The sequence below is a fragment of the Macaca mulatta genome, chromosome 3 (assembly GCF_049350105.2).
Source record: "Macaca mulatta isolate MMU2019108-1 chromosome 3, T2T-MMU8v2.0, whole genome shotgun sequence".
Classification (NCBI taxonomy): domain Eukaryota; kingdom Metazoa; phylum Chordata; class Mammalia; order Primates; family Cercopithecidae; genus Macaca; species Macaca mulatta.
In genome coordinates, this window is record NC_133408.1 from 106,119,020 (window position 1) to 106,134,866 (window position 15,847).

General features: G+C 38.4%; 1 protein-coding gene across 2 annotated transcripts in view; it reads left to right on the plus strand.

Annotated features, from left to right (window-relative positions):
* RAPGEF5 (Rap guanine nucleotide exchange factor 5) overlaps nt 1–15,847 on the plus strand; it is a 243,076-nt gene that overhangs the window by 176,760 nt on the left and 50,469 nt on the right.

The following is a 15,847-nucleotide window of genomic DNA, read 5'->3' on the forward strand; positions in this document are numbered from 1 at the left end:
GAATCAAAATATATAAAATTACAATCTATTTTTAAACATAATTTTTTTTTTTTTTTTTTTTTTTTGTGATGGAGTCTCACTCTGTTACCCAGGCTGGAGTGCAGTGGCACCATCTCGACTCACTGCAACCTCTCCCTGCCGGGTTCAAGAGATTCTCCTACCTCAGCCTCTCGAGTAGCTGGTACTACAGGCATGTGCCACCACGCCTAATTTTTATATTTTTACTAGAGACAGGGTTTCACTGTGTTGGCCAGACTGGTCTCAAGCTCCTGACCTCAGATAATTCACCCGCCTCGGCCTCCCAAAATGCTGGGATTACAGGCGTGAGCCACTGCTCCCGGCCTCAAATATAAAATCTAATGGCAAACTATGAGGACCTAATAATAGTCCTTGCTTTTATTGTTATATGGATAAGATACTGGCTTACATCTGTATAATCTCTTTGACATAGGATGAAGGCTGCATTTGAAACATAAATCCTCAATATAACTTGTTTTTCCTCATAAAAATAAATTTGAGATATATAACACCTTGTTTAATATTCTCTTGATATCCTGTCTCCCTAATAGGTACCCTTTAAGGAAGAAGGCTACATATATTACTTTTGTATTTCTTCGCAACATCATTTCCCAGTTCGGTTAGTGCTAACTGGGGTTTTATTTCTTTTGAAAGGAAATTTCTGTTCTAAAACCTTTAAAAACACGTAAATTGCCATATTTTCTCAGTAAGTTTTGTGTCTCTGGGCATATTTAATATTGCACTTTAGTAGAAACGCATGTGGTTTTGTTAGTGTCTGGCTGTATTTCCAGGAACCTGTTTAAATGTGTGATTTAGGTGGGGGCATTTCTGGAGCAGCAAATTGAAGGGAACAAGAGATACTGAAATTCATGAAGACAAGATATTGTGTCAGTTGTGGGTTTGACAACCTAGTAATTTTAGCAAAATGATAGTTTCACTCTAACATCGGCAGCTGAAATTACTTGAAACTGTGTTTAAGACAATGTCAACGGTTGAAAAACCTCTGTCTCCTTCTTTCTCTTTCTGTGTTTCTCTCTCTCGGAGATCTTGTGTCATGTCCCCAGACGGTTGTTGGATTTAAAGTGAGGTAATCAGATGTCCTTGTCTGAATTTTAAAATGTTTATGACATCTTCCTCAAGTAAAATTTAGCATTCTATCAGGAAATGGGGGAACAAAATGTTTTTTTGTGTAAGAGTGTGTACTTCAGATAGTCGTATAAAGTGTGAGGAAGGAGTATTAGTGGATGGCAATTTGTTGATTACAATCACTGCATGTTAATCTCTCACAGCATGTTTCAATCAATTATTGCTTCATTGAAAGGGTGTAATGTCATAGAATTGCTCTAACTGACAAGCCCGTATCTAAAAGAGATATTCTTTGTGTGGGAGAATGTTTGCCTTTAACCTACCTATAATTGAGCTTCTCTTCATTTTTCCTATCAGCCTTTTGGCACTATAACCTTCCCCTCCCATTTCCCATTATCCTCATTTTCTGCCTCAGGCTTTCTTACTCTACGATTGAAACCTTTTCTTTCATTCAGTTTGCAGCTTTTTTGCCTTGTACTTAAGGCTGCTACTTGGCTGGCAGTCCTTCCCTTGAATCTCGAAACAAATATGAAATTAGAACTGTTAAATATGGGTGAACAGAAACGTGGAAAACTAAACAATACCAACAAAAATCCCAGAACATCTTGTCATAATCTACATAGTGACAGAAAATAATTTTCAGAACAATTCTCTAGCCTTTTCTACTTCAGACTTGCCATTCTTGTCTAGCATTTAGGATATTTGGTGAATCTTCTAACTTTGAAATATTGTAATCCTTTAAATGAGCTTCATTTAGTGGGAACATGAAAAGTACAATTTAAAATTCTCCATCGCTTACCTGGCTGGATATTGCCACCTAAATTCTCAGTCTAAAAATGAATATAGTTTTGGATGAATGGGTATATGTAAGCTTCTGCTATTTTTTTTCTTGTTCTATCCCTTTCAATATTCTTCACCTGTTATGAAGAAGAATTTATGTAGTACTGACAGCAAAGGAGCTTTTTCCCCCTAAGTTTTCTCTAAGTTTTCTTTGAGTCTTGCTTGATAATTACATATTTTCTTTTGTGTAGCAACTTACAGATCTTAAATCTACTGTCATGTCTTGTGTTTTGTTAAGAAAAAAAGAACAGAGTAATCTTTTCATCCTAATTTTGGATCTACTTCTCAGAGTTGGATATTTAAAATGTGACCTTTGAAGTCTTGATTCAGTTTGATCTGTGTTTGAAGGCATTGCAAGCCATTTTCATTTACTGATGGCTTCTGTAGAACAATTTTAGTTAACTCATGTTCTGCCAATGCTGATTGGCATAGTGTGCATATCTCAGAATTATTATGACAGTTTGCACTGTTTGATAGTCTCCCAGGGCAGATATTTGTTCTTCCAAACAAACCAACAAACAAACATCCAAGGCAATGTGTCTTCGTCAGCATGTTCTAAAAGTCCACAGTAGTGAGATCAGGATGAATTAACAATACTTAACACTCCTTGAATGTACCTTTCCTACTTCTGATAATTGAGAAAATTGAGAACTAGATCATTTGCGTATCATGTACTTGAGCTTCTGAAAATTTTCAGTGTATATGTGTTATTTGTGAGTAGTCACAGCTTTATATAACAGAAAAGCTCTAGTGATGATTTAAACATGGCATAAATGTATTTCTGTCTCATGTGAAAATAAGTATGGAGAAATACAGTCCACAGCTGATAAGGCCACTCTAATGTCAGTCAGTCTTGAGATTCCTTATCTGAACTTGATTTCCTGGGCCCTGATGGACACTAGCATAACTGTCCAGGCAGCAGGATGAAGAAAGTCATGAAGAGCACACTTGTCCATCACACATGGCTTCTGCTTTTACCTCATGGACCAAAACTTAGTCTTGTGGCCACATCTAGCTGCAAGTGAAGCTGGCAAATATATTGTATATTGTTTTGTTCCATCTTTAAAATATCAGGAGAGCAAAATGCCCAGGAAAAAAAAAAATCAAAGTTTGATTCCCAAAGAAGGGGCAAATGACATGTAATTTTGTAAATGGAAGCTTATGTTAGTTTGTTTTGATACTGTAGACCCAATGCCATAATTATATATTTGTTTCTTCAAAGAAATATGGACATACTATGGTTTAATGCATTGTATAATTGTCACGGGAAAGGGGTCCTGATATCTCACACAAGAAGTAATTCAAGGCGAAGCCATAAAGTGAAAGCAAGTTTATTAGAGAAGTAAAGAAACCAAAGAATGGCTACTCCATAGGCAGAGCAGCAGCTTGAGCTACTGGACTGAGGATACTTATAGTTATTTCTTGATTATATGATAAACAAGGGGTGGGTTATTCATGAGTTTTTCTGGGACTCAAGGTTCCTCCCCTTTTTAGAACATATACGGTAACTTCCTGATTGTTGCCATGGCATTTGTAAATTGTCATAGTGCTGGTGGGAATGTCTTTTAGCATGCGATTATATTACAATTAGCATATGATGAGCAGTGAGAACGACTAGAGGTTACTTTTGTCACTATCTTGGTTTTGGTGGGATTTGGCTGGCTTGTTTACCACATGTTGTTTTATCAGCAACATCTTTGTGACCTGTACCTTGTACAGACCTCCTATCTCACCCTGTGATTTAGGATGCCTTAACCTTCTGAGAATGCAGCCCAGTAGGTATCAGCCTTATTTTACCCAGCTCCTATTCAAGATGGAGTCACTCCGGCTCAAATGCCTCTGACATAATCTTTTTTTTTAAAGCCTGTAAAGTGGTTTGGATTATCTCTTATATCCTCCTCAAGAAGTGAATATTTAGAATAATCTTATATATGCTTAGGATGCAAGGTTTAGTTAGCTTTAAGTACTTTTCTCATGTCTGATTTGAGCTATTGATTTCATGTTTGAGAATTATACGTCATTCACTCTCAAATTCTTCCTAGTCATTGTTAGAAACATTTTTCATATAAGAAATTAAACATGAACTAAGAAATATTCCATATATTATGGCTTGGAAGTTAAACAATGGCACAAATTAAATTTGTGTTTATAAGAGTAGATTTTAGTATCTAATTATATATAATATTCTATTATTGTGACATAATAAATACATACTTGGTCTCTACCACTGGTACGGAGCTCTTAAAACTATGGAATTTCGTGGGTGATAGAGGTGATAGGAGCATCTTTTGTTTTAGTATTTGGTTTTAATCCCTTATTCCTAACACAAGAGTTTCTAAGACCTTTGGAATCTCTAGAGTGATAGGAGAATCTTTTTGTTTGCTGATATGATGACTGGTGGCTGGGGTCCCTAGGTAGCTTCAGGATGAGAGCTGGTTGCCAGAAAGACAAGGCATGACTAGAGAGATGGAACTTTTGGTCCCAACCCTCAACCTCTGGGGAGGGGAGGGAGATGGAGATTGACTTAATTGCCAGTAGTCCATGATTTAATCAATCATGCCTACCTAATGAAGCTTCTGTAAAAACTCTAAACAATGCAATTCAGAGAGCTCCCAGGTCGGTGAACATATCCATGTGCCATAAAGATAGTGCACCCAAACCCCACAGAAACAGGGGCTTCTGTGCTCAGGACTTTTTTAGAACTCATGCTGTGTAACTATTTTTCACCTGACCATTCATCTTCATCTCCTTTATAAGAAAACAGTAAGTGTAAGTAATGTTTCCCTGAGTTTAGTGAGCCCTTAACAGGCAATTATCAGACCACAGAGGGTGGGTGTGAGAACCCTGATATACAACCCATTGGTCAGAAGTACAGGTGACAACCTGAGATTTGTGATTGGCATCTAAAGTGGGATACAGTCTTGTGGGATTGAGCCCCTAGTCTGTGAGGTCTGTGCTATCTCCGGGTAGTGTCAGAACTGAATTAGAGGAAACTTAGTTGATGTGTTGAGTAGAAAAATGTTTTTTTCAGTATAATCTTTCATATAGAGAATTTATCTAGAAAGGAGGGAAGAATTTTATGATTTGGCCTTTTGCAAACAATTTTTTTTAGTTTTCGCCTTTATATTTCGATTTTTAAAAATATAAGTATGTATAATTGGCCAATCTTAAAAGCATTGCGAATTTGTGGACCATTTCAATCCTTCCATGTGATTGTCAGTTCTACCTTTTGAAAAGCAAATTGGCTGATCTCATATCTATTTGCTATGGCCAGGTGTCCACTAAAAAATAAAAAATAAAGTAAAATTTGAGTAGGAATAAAGGAACTCTAGCATCCTGGCACTTAGAAAACAACTTTATAGGGGCATCTTTGGTGATTTAAGACCAATAAAAGACCACCTTCTTGTGTCTATGACTCTACTCCCCCTTCCAAACCTGGAGATTCTGTTACTTTCCTGCATTTTCTTTTCCCATAAACCAGATGGGTTATTTGGGTCCACACTCTCAGGAGAGCATAGTGTCATGAAAGAACCAGGGCTGGGACTTAGGCCCTTCAGACATCATCTTGCTGAGGAGCCCTGGGTGGTTATTCACTTTACTCATCTCAGCCTCAGTGCTGTCATCTCAAAAAAGATAATGTGCAACCTACCTTCTAGGGTGGATATGACGGGCACAGGTCATGTAGGTAAAGCCCTTAGTGTTAACAGGTGTGGGATGTTGGGCGATGATTCGGCGATTATCATTAGTACTGGCACAAAAGGGTGGCTGCTGTGAGTATGTTTAACTAGCGAGGCCGCTATTTATTTTCCTCCCTTACTTTTTCTCTTTGCCCATTGAAGCCACTCTGGCTTCCTGGTGCATGGCCAGATAGATATGGTTCAAACAAATTTGGGGCTTCCTAGAAAATAAAGACAAAATAAAATTTGAATAGGAATAAAGGAACTTCAGCATCCTGGCACTTACATGGAAGACAACTTGATAGGAACATCTTAGGTGACACAAGGCCAATGGCATGTGCTGGGTAGGGGTTGGGGTGTGGAGGACTGCCCAGACATTCACAGGAGTGTGATAGACACCAGCCTGGGGTGTGGAGGATGCCTTATGTGGTCATTTAATTATCTCACCAATCAGATTCCCAAGCCCTGTGAACAACTTTCCATTCTCCATGGCAGAGGGCACAGTGGTCATCCCTTAGTTACAGAAGTTCAGTAAATGGTTGCTGACCAAACCTTTCTCTGTGACCCAAAAACATGAGTCTTCCTTTCACCTGTGTGAGAAAGAAAGCAGCTGTGCGTTATTGAAAAGAACACTAATGACAGCTCTGGAACCAGAACACAGAGACGTGTCTGCCTCTGTTGTTTTATTTGTCCTAGCAATATTTTTAAATACAGGCAATACATTAAAGTAAATTTTCTTGTGCTGAAAATTGTCGGTATATGTAAGATCCTGTGCCAGATTATTTAGAAAGAGGCTTAGTTGCCCAGGTGCAGTGGCTCACGCCTATAATCCCAGCACTTTGGGAGGCCAAGGTCGGTGGATCATTTGAGGTCAGGAGGTTGAGACCAGCCTGACCAACATGGTGAAACTCCACCTCTGCTAAAAAAAAGAAAAAAATTAGCCAGGCGTGGTGGTGGACTCCTGTAGTCCCAGCTGTTCAGGAGGCTGAGACAGGAGAATTGCCTGAACCCGGTAAGTGGAAGCTGCAGTGAGCCGAGATCACACCACTGTACTCCAGCCTGGGTGACATAGCAAGACTCTATCTCAAAAACAAACAAATAAGCCTTAATTGTGTTTACTTATGTTTACTTTAAATTAGTTTTGTAGAATATCTTCTTATCTTTAATATAATCTAGCTATTGTGCCAATCCTTAGTCTTAAAAGAGGCAGTTGACTATTCATTGCTAAACTTGGAAGAAAATAAGTCTGTCTAGAATTCCTAGAATTTCTGTTAACCAGCTGATATGGTTTGGCTGTGTCCCCACCCCACCCAAATCTCATCTTGAATTGTATCTCCTATAATTCTCGCATGTCATGGGAGGGACCCGGTGGGAGGGAATTGAATCATGGGGCAAGTCTTTCCCCTGCAGTTCTCATGATAGTGAATAAGTCTCATGAGATCTGATGGTTTTATAAAGGGGAGTTCCCCTGCACACACTCCTTTGCCTGCTACCATGTAAGACATGCCTTTGCTCTTCTTTCGTCCCCCACCATGATTGTGAGGCCTCCCGAGCCATGTGGAACTGTGAGTCCTTTAAACCTCTTTCCTTTATAGATTACCCAGTCTCTGGTATGTCTTTATTAGCAGCATGAGAACGTACTAATACATCAGAAAAAAAAAGTAAATAAAATGTTATTTTTCTGAAATATAATGCTAATATTAACATTTGGAATGATGATGTATTTCACGTTTTGAAAAAAGTTGATAATACAGATCCTTTTGATGCTTGAGAGTTAAAAACATTACACATGTCCTAAGTCGATTCAGCTATTAGAATGACTATTAATTTGCTTATAATAACCATGTCTCAGGCTTCTAATTAGGATATTATCTTTAAATTAATTTTTCTTTGTTTCCTGAAAATTAAGAATGCTGAATTGACAAACACTTAGAAACACAGCTTGTATGTTTAGAACACGTGTGTGATGTTAATCAGACAACCATGCAGCAACTCTGAGAGGTCAGTTATGTTGGACTGAGTGAATGTTAGAGCTGGATATTAATTTTTGTTGGTAGATGCTGGCAGATTGGTACTGAAGGCTTCTTGCCCACGACAATTCCCACATTATAATCTATACAGTTAAATGAAATGATAATTGTATTGATTATTGAGAAATTTTTCATCCCAGCTCCTTGTGAGAGCAACTGCTCTTTCTAAACAATGAGCTCTACAACTTTAAGAGGAGTCCTGGCGGGGGAAAAAAACCAAAATGGTGTGATATATGGTCTGAGCACTGATTATCAGAATATCCTTAGCTCCTTTTAACTAGAGTATGCCCCATCCTTGACCAAGGGGCATCTCTCCAAGGTCATCAAACCAGGGACTGTCCACATAACAAATCCAGTGCTCTTTGAGTCCTGAGCCCAATAAAGCCTCTTCAAGCAGCATTTAACACTCTTATTTCCAATCCTTTTCTTTCTTGTTGGTTTATTACATTTGTGTCTCTTGTTTGTTTGTTTACAGAAAGGAGGCTATTGAATGTACGTTCATTTCTCTTTATTCTGTTTCTCTCCTCCTTTTCTTTCCCCTTCCTTAACTCATCTTTCCCGTACCATCACCTAAACGTCAATATCCCACTCCCTTAGACTGCTGCTTCTTTTTCTGAGAAATTGTGTTGGCCATAGCCATCCTCTTTAGGTACTGGCTCCCACAATCATAACTGTAACCCTCTTTGGCAAGCTCTGGTCTTTGATATTTTTTCCTAGTAGCTTTCCTTAGAGTAACCTGGGGAACCCAAGCTCAGCAAGTTTAAAAGCAAACTCACCTCCCTCCCCTTATCCTTCCCTTATCCAGTCTGACTTCCGTGATGAAGCAAGCTTAACTCACATCTCTCTTGTCACTTCTGGTCTTGAAAACCTCCCTTCACTTCCCTTTTCCTGTGGAATAAGCCCCAGGCTCCTTAGTTTAGCATTCAAAGATCCTTCAGGAATTGCCTCCAACCTACTTCTCTAGCTTTACTTTTCAATTATACTATGTGATCTCTTCTATTACTACTATACAACTATGCTGTAGACCAAGACTTACCAACTTGCGTGTCCACAGGCAGTGAGAGTGGGTGAGTGAAGCCTGCCAGAACAGAAGGGTGATGAACTGGAGAGTGCCTCCTGCATAAAGTGGGCAAGTTGGCTCTAAACATGGTTGCCATAGGAGATGTGGCCCTGGTGTTGCCAGATCTTCTGACTTTTAAATTTTGTCAACTCCCAGAAAGCATCTCTAGGGACTAAACAAGACCTGCAAGTCCCAAGACCACAGGTTTGTGACTCAGCCACAGACCCACCCACATCCATTGCTTTGCTCACATTTGCTTCTCCTTTTCCTCCTCCAATTCTTGGAAATTCATAGTTCTCAATACTCAGTTTTTTTTGGTGGATTGGTAGCACTTGGAGAATTGGGATAAGGTTGAAATAATTTTATTTTATAAAAATAAAGAATAGGTAGTATTTATGTAGAGTGCCTAGGGTATACCAGGCTCTCTGCTTTAGATATACTATCTTATTTAATCTTTACTATAACTCTACTAGGTATAGATACGATGGCCACTTTACAGGTGACTTAACTAAAGCCTAGAGAGATTAAGGACTATGCCTTAGGCTACCCCGTTAGATTTCCAGCTCTCTGATTCTATGGTATTCTTTATACTGTTTTCTGAGCTTCCCCCGCATACTCGGCAGACACATGCATGTGCCATGAGTGGGCTGCAATTGTACCTATACACTGAGAGCAGCTGATTGGGGATGTAACAGCAGGAGCTATGAGGCTGCTCACTGCTCTTAGCCCCAGGGTGACCTGCACCCTTTCTCTGAGGGCTGCAGCCTGGAGAAGGCAGACAAGCCCCCTGTTTATTACTCTGTGCTCCTCCTAGTAACATTTTTAAAAGGCAGTGAATAGAATTAAGTGTAGCTAGGAACAGAATACCTGTTGCATTCAAATCATTCTTTCTTGAAGAAGGAATGAGAGGATTCTAAAACTGAATTTTACAAGTTAAAATAAAAACAGATTTGATTATTTGAAGAGTGTCCCCAAGCACTGTCTGTAGTAAGTTCCTGTCATTTAAAGGGGTGACTTTTAAGATTTGATGTATAAACAGCATTAAATAAGTAAGCTTTTTTTTTTTTTTCTGCCACAAATACCTAAAAATAAAGCTAGATCTCAAGATTTGGTTATGTTAGAATGGCCAAACAAAACGCTAGGGTGAGACTGTAAGAATTGGCAGGAATGAAGTGAATTTAGGAGCTGTAGTAAAAAGCTGTGTTTGAGGTCATTAATATCACTTTCAGAAATGTAAGATACACAGGGAAAGAAGCATTGCTTTTAATGGCATAGCACTTTAATCTATTATTCCAACCTGAACATGAAAAAAAAATTTATTTGTGCTTAATCAAATTACATGGTACATTTTGGCACTGCTTCTCAAAAAATAATGGCAAGTTGTAACATTTCAGGACCAGAAATGGGCCCTTTGATGTTCAAAGCTTTTCTCTTGGCTTCTTGAAATGAAGGTTAAGTAGAATATGTTTTAGAGTGCCTTAAATTTCATTGCATCTGAGGCAGAAATACAGGTGAAACAAAACTGCTAACAGTACTTCAGGAAATATGAGTTAATACAGAAATGTTGACTATTCACATCACTATACTTGGATTAAATGGCTACTCTAGGCAGTTTCCTGTCCAAATTCTTTTAATTTGCTTTCTTGGTAATTCACTTTAACAGATGAGTGGTTTCATTATCGCAGTGCATTTTGCTTATGAGTATTGAAAAAAATAACCAAGGTAGATTTCTATAATTTTTCCTACATAACGCTATACTTCTAGTGATTTTTAGACTTCAGGGTTTTGTTTTGTTTTTTTGTTTTTATGTTGCAAAGAAAGCATTAGACCTTTTGGTAACATTTGGATCCGTTTTTTTAAATTTGATTACATTTATATATAACAGAACTCCATGAAAATGGTCTGTACCAAACCTCTTACTAGTCTACCTTGTCATAACTCTAGGATGCTCTAGGGATACTTATGTTTTGCAGAAATAAAATGGGAATTTTTAGAGCTTTGTATACTTAAAATGAGACTGAGAAAAATGTTTTAATTAGTACATACAAGAGAAATACATTCAAATAAAATTAAATAAAAATAGATAATTGTTTTTATATGACTTAAAAATTAAAATAGGCCAGACACGGTGGCTCATGCCTGTAATACCAGAACTTTGGGAACCCGGGTGGGCAGATCACCTGAGGTCAGGAGTTCAAGACACCAACCTGGCCAACATGGTGAAACCCCCATCTCTACTAAAAATACAAAAATTAGCCAGGTATGGTGGTGTGTGCCTGTAATCCCAGTTGCTCCAGAGGCTGAGGCAGGAGAATAGCTTGAACCCAAGAGGCGGGAGTTGCTGTGAGCCAAGATCATGCCACTGCACTCCAGCCTGGGTGACAGAGTGAGACTCCATTTCAAAAAACCCCCCCAAAAAGTTAAAATAGTAGCAGATGATAGGGAAAAGTCCTATATGACATCAGTATAGCTAATTACATGCATGGATTTCAGAACCATTTCTATATATATTTTATTTCAAGTTTTATAATAGTTAAAACTGTAGAAGTATTTACCTTCCAATTTCAATGATGATCAAGATGTTACTTTTTTACTTGCAAGGATGTTTCTTGTATTCAAAAAGCTACTACAAAAGTATTATTTTATTTTGGAGTGGGGAGGATAGTCCCAAAAATTTAGTGATAAGCCAATAATTTAGGATTAGATTTAGTAATTGACTTAATGCGTAGAATATCAAAGAAAATGGCTGGCACTGCGGCTCACGTCTGTAATCCCAGCACTTTGGGAGGCTGAGGCAGGCGGATCACCTGAGGTCAGAAGTTCGAGACCAGCCTGGCCAATATGGTGAAACCCCCATCTCTACTAAAAATACAAAAATTAGCCGGGCATGGTAGTGCATACCTGTAGTCCCAACTACTCGGGAAGCTGAGGCCGGAGAATCGCTTGAACCCGGGAGGTGGAGGTTGCAGTGAGCTGAGATCGCACCACTGCACTCCAGCCTAGATAACAAGAGCGAAATTCCATCTCAAAAAAAAAAAATATATATATATATCTCTCTCAAAGAAAAAGTTTTTGCATATTAATATATGCATATTAATATGCCTAGGTATTCACAAAATTAGAAATCAAAATGAATACCTTTTTTATTCAGAATGTTAGTATGTATGGCAACTATGAATTTGTTTAAATGAAAGATACTTTTATGTATACAAACATGCTTTTCTGCCTGTTGTCTTAAATTATTATTAAGTACTATGTAGTGTAATAGATAATTATAGTGTTTTAATTTGGATGCCAGTGGATTTGCTAGTCTTTCTAAATGGCTATTGTCAGCTAATAGTCTTCAGGGGATCATTCATATAACCATCATGGTTCTAAAAATATCTCTAAATACCAATGGGACAGCCTCTTTTTTGGAAGCATGGCTATTATAAAATGCACTTTTATTTGAAGTGCATCATTTTGATTATAGTATTTTAATTCGTGCCACTCAATTACTTTCAGAATCTGTAGAGCAAAGAAAAAAAAAAACATGAATGCTGGAAAAGAATAAAAGAAAGCTCTTTATATAGAAAAATTTAGAACAATATGGCAGTTAGAGAGATATTTGAGTTAGGAGTATTGGGAATCTGTTCTATTCATTAGAATTTTTAACTATTTATTAGGACTTCAACTGGAGCTGTTTTTGTATAGCCTCATTGTTTTTATTTTAATTAATATTTCTATGACAGAGAGATAATTAGGTAAGTGCTGTTGAATTTTAAATATGATATTAGCTTAGGAGAAAATAGGCATTTCTGGGTCAAAGCCCTTTACAAAATATTGTCATATGTGAGCTGATTAATTGAATTGAATGCCAAATGGATTTGCCACCATCCAACCAGACTCTGATAGTTCATTATCTAAGGTTGTTCTGGAATGGAATGACTGGTTATGTCAAAGTTAATGGTTTAATGGTGTTCTTTTTAATCTCAGCTACTAATGGAGTAACTCTTGATTAGAGAATAGTTCTAATCTCATTAAATGCAGCTAAGTGTAAGAACACCCCAAAGAGTCTGAACCTGTATGTCACATCCAGCATTGTAAATGCCAGCTCCCTCTCAATGCTGTTACCCAGTGGTTTCTGCATACTGGTGGCTCCTATCTACAAGAGCCATTGAAAACCCTAAACTAGATTCAAAGCTACTCTGTTGGCCAGGCTCAGTGGCTGATGCCTGTAATCCCAGCACTTTGGGAGGCCGAGGTGGGCAGATCACTTGAGACCAGGAGTTTGAGACCACCCCAGCCAATATGGTGAAACCCCATCTCTACTCAAACTACAAAAATTAGCTGGACATGGTGGTGCATGCCAGTAGTCCCAGCTACATGGGAGGCTGAGGCACAAGAATCACTTGAACCTGGGAGGTGAAGTTTGCGGTGAGCCGGAATCGCACCACTGCACTCCAGCCTGGGTGACAGTCTCAAAAAAACAAAACAAAACAAAAAAAACTACTCTGTTGTCCTTGCTGCTTGTATCTAACATTGAGTGCACAAAAGAATCAGCTTAACTTTTTTTTTTTTTTTTTTTTTTGAGACAAACTCTCTCTTTGTTGCCCAGGCTAAAGTGCGGTGGCATAATCTTGGCTCATTTGCAGCCTCTGCCACGTGGGTTCAAGCCATCCTCCTGTCTCAGCCTCCTGAGTGTCTGAGAAGATTCAGCTTTTTTTTTTTTTTTTTGACACAGAGTCTCACTGTTGCACAGGCTAGAGGGCAGTGACATGATCTTGGCTCACTGCAACTTCCACCTCCTGAGTTCAAGCCATCCTCCCACCTCAACCTCCTTAGTAACTGGGATTACAGGCGTGCACCACTACACCCAGCTATTTTTTTTTTTTTTAATAGTAGAGATGGGGTTTCACAATGTTGGCCAGGCTGGTCTCTAGCTGCTGGCCTCAAGTGATCTACTCACCTCAGCCTCTCAAAGTGCTGGGATTACAGATGTGAGCCACCACACCTGGCCAGATTCAGCTTAATTTCTAATCAGACAGGAAAGGTTGAGGATTTCCATCAATCACATTTAACACAGAGAAATGTTGTAATTTGTAAACATTACTCTTCAACAGAATCCCAGAGGGATAGTTTTCAAATTGTATTTCCAAAATATCCTTGGTTGCCAGCTAATATGCAAGTGATCAATTTTAATTGAAACTGATTTTTTTTTTTCTTTTTTTGAGACGGAGTTTCGCTCTGTCGCCCAGGCTGGAGGGCAGTGGCCGGATCTCAGCTCACTGCAAGCTCCACCTCCCCAGTTTACACCATTCTCCTGCCTCAGCCTCCTGAGTAGCTGGGACTACAGGCGCCTGCCACCTCACCCGGCTAGTTTTTTGTATTTTTTAGTACAGACTGGGTTTCACCGTGTTAGCCAGGATGGTCTCGATCTCCTGACCTCGTGATCCACCCGTCTCGGCCTCCCAAAGTGCTGGGATTACAGGCTTGAGCCACTGCGCCCAGCCACTTGAAACTGTTTTTAAAAACTGTAATGAAAGGCACACATTATATATTCCAAATTTCTCTTTAGGATGACCAGTGATTAACTTGAGCTGCCAGGTTAACTTGTTTGGAGACAAGTAAAGTAAACCTTCCCGTGCCTTGTTCGTATATTTGAAACGTTCATAAACAGAGACTCTAGTAGGGGGCCCCTGGCTCTTCTGCGTACGCAGGCTGTGCATGTCCACTCATACATGTAACATTGTCGGATCAGGCACACTACCACAGCTTTTTTGTACTAGTTCTCATTTATGCCCAGCAAGGCCCAGGTATATCTGTTTAGGAATTTGCTTTTGCTGTAGAGTAAATAGTAAGTTAGACTAGTGATTGCTAACATATTGCAGTGTGATATAACAATGTAAGTTTAGACTTTTAAAAACATGTTTTAAATAAGAAAATTTGTCAAATTTATTATTTTGACAAGGAATACTATGACTTATAGATAAAATATCTTTCAGATAAATTCCATTAATACTCTTCATTAACACCTTTGGTTCATTTTAATTATGGGCATCTTGCAATTAAAAAGCAAGCTTTTAAAAGAATTGCCATTTGCAACCACTTACCTATGTGGATTAGGATTACCTTGATATTCTGCCACCAAGCAGAAATAAGTTATGCCCTGCAGCTAATATAGAATTATAGATGTCATCCACAACCTCTTATATCAGAGTTTTGTGTTCATAAATATAACCTTGTTTTTCTGATTAACTTTTAAAGTAAATATTACTGGTTATTCCTAAAAATTCTGGAGATTTTCTTTCATCCAGTCTTCAATGTAGCGCTATAGGGCTCTATACTGGGCAATTATTTTTACTTACACATCATCATTATAAGGTGTAGATCTTGGAGAGCATAAGCGCTATTGAGTATATGTCTTAGTCAGCTTAAGCTGCTCTAACAAAATACCATAGCCTGGGAGGCTTAAACAACAGACATTTATTTCTCACAGCCTAGAGACTGGGGAGTCCAAGATCAAGGTGCTGGCAGATTCAGTGTTTGGTGAGGACCTGCTTCCTGGTTCATAGACCACAGTCTTCCCATATCCTTGTGTGGTAGAGAGAGGAAAGGAGCTTTCTCAGGACTCTTATAAAGAGAGCAATGTCATTCATGAGGGCTCAACCCTCATGGCCTTATCCAATCCTAATTACCTCTCAAATACCCCCTCCTTATACATCACACTGGGGGTAAGGTTTCAACATATAAAGTGGCAGGAGTGGGAGTGTTGCAGAGGACATAAGCATTCAGTCCGTAACAACAGTACACAAGCTAATTACTCTAATAATTTATTACTGTTTTATATAACTAAAAATGTGATATCTGGAATGTAAAACATGAAGATTAAATCATATAGTAAAATGAATTTTAAGTTAAGGAGACTAGATAAAGACTATTATGGGAAAAACTGCTTTGCCAAATCACTGCTTTTATTTGAAGTGCATCATTTTGATTATAGTATTTTAATTCATACCACTCAATTACTTTCAGAATCTGTACAGCAAAAAAAACAAACAAAAAAACCATGAATGCTGGAAAACAATAATCTTTTGTACCATATTAGAAATTACATTGAAGGTCAGTGTTTGCCTCTTTAGCAATTCCATATTGTA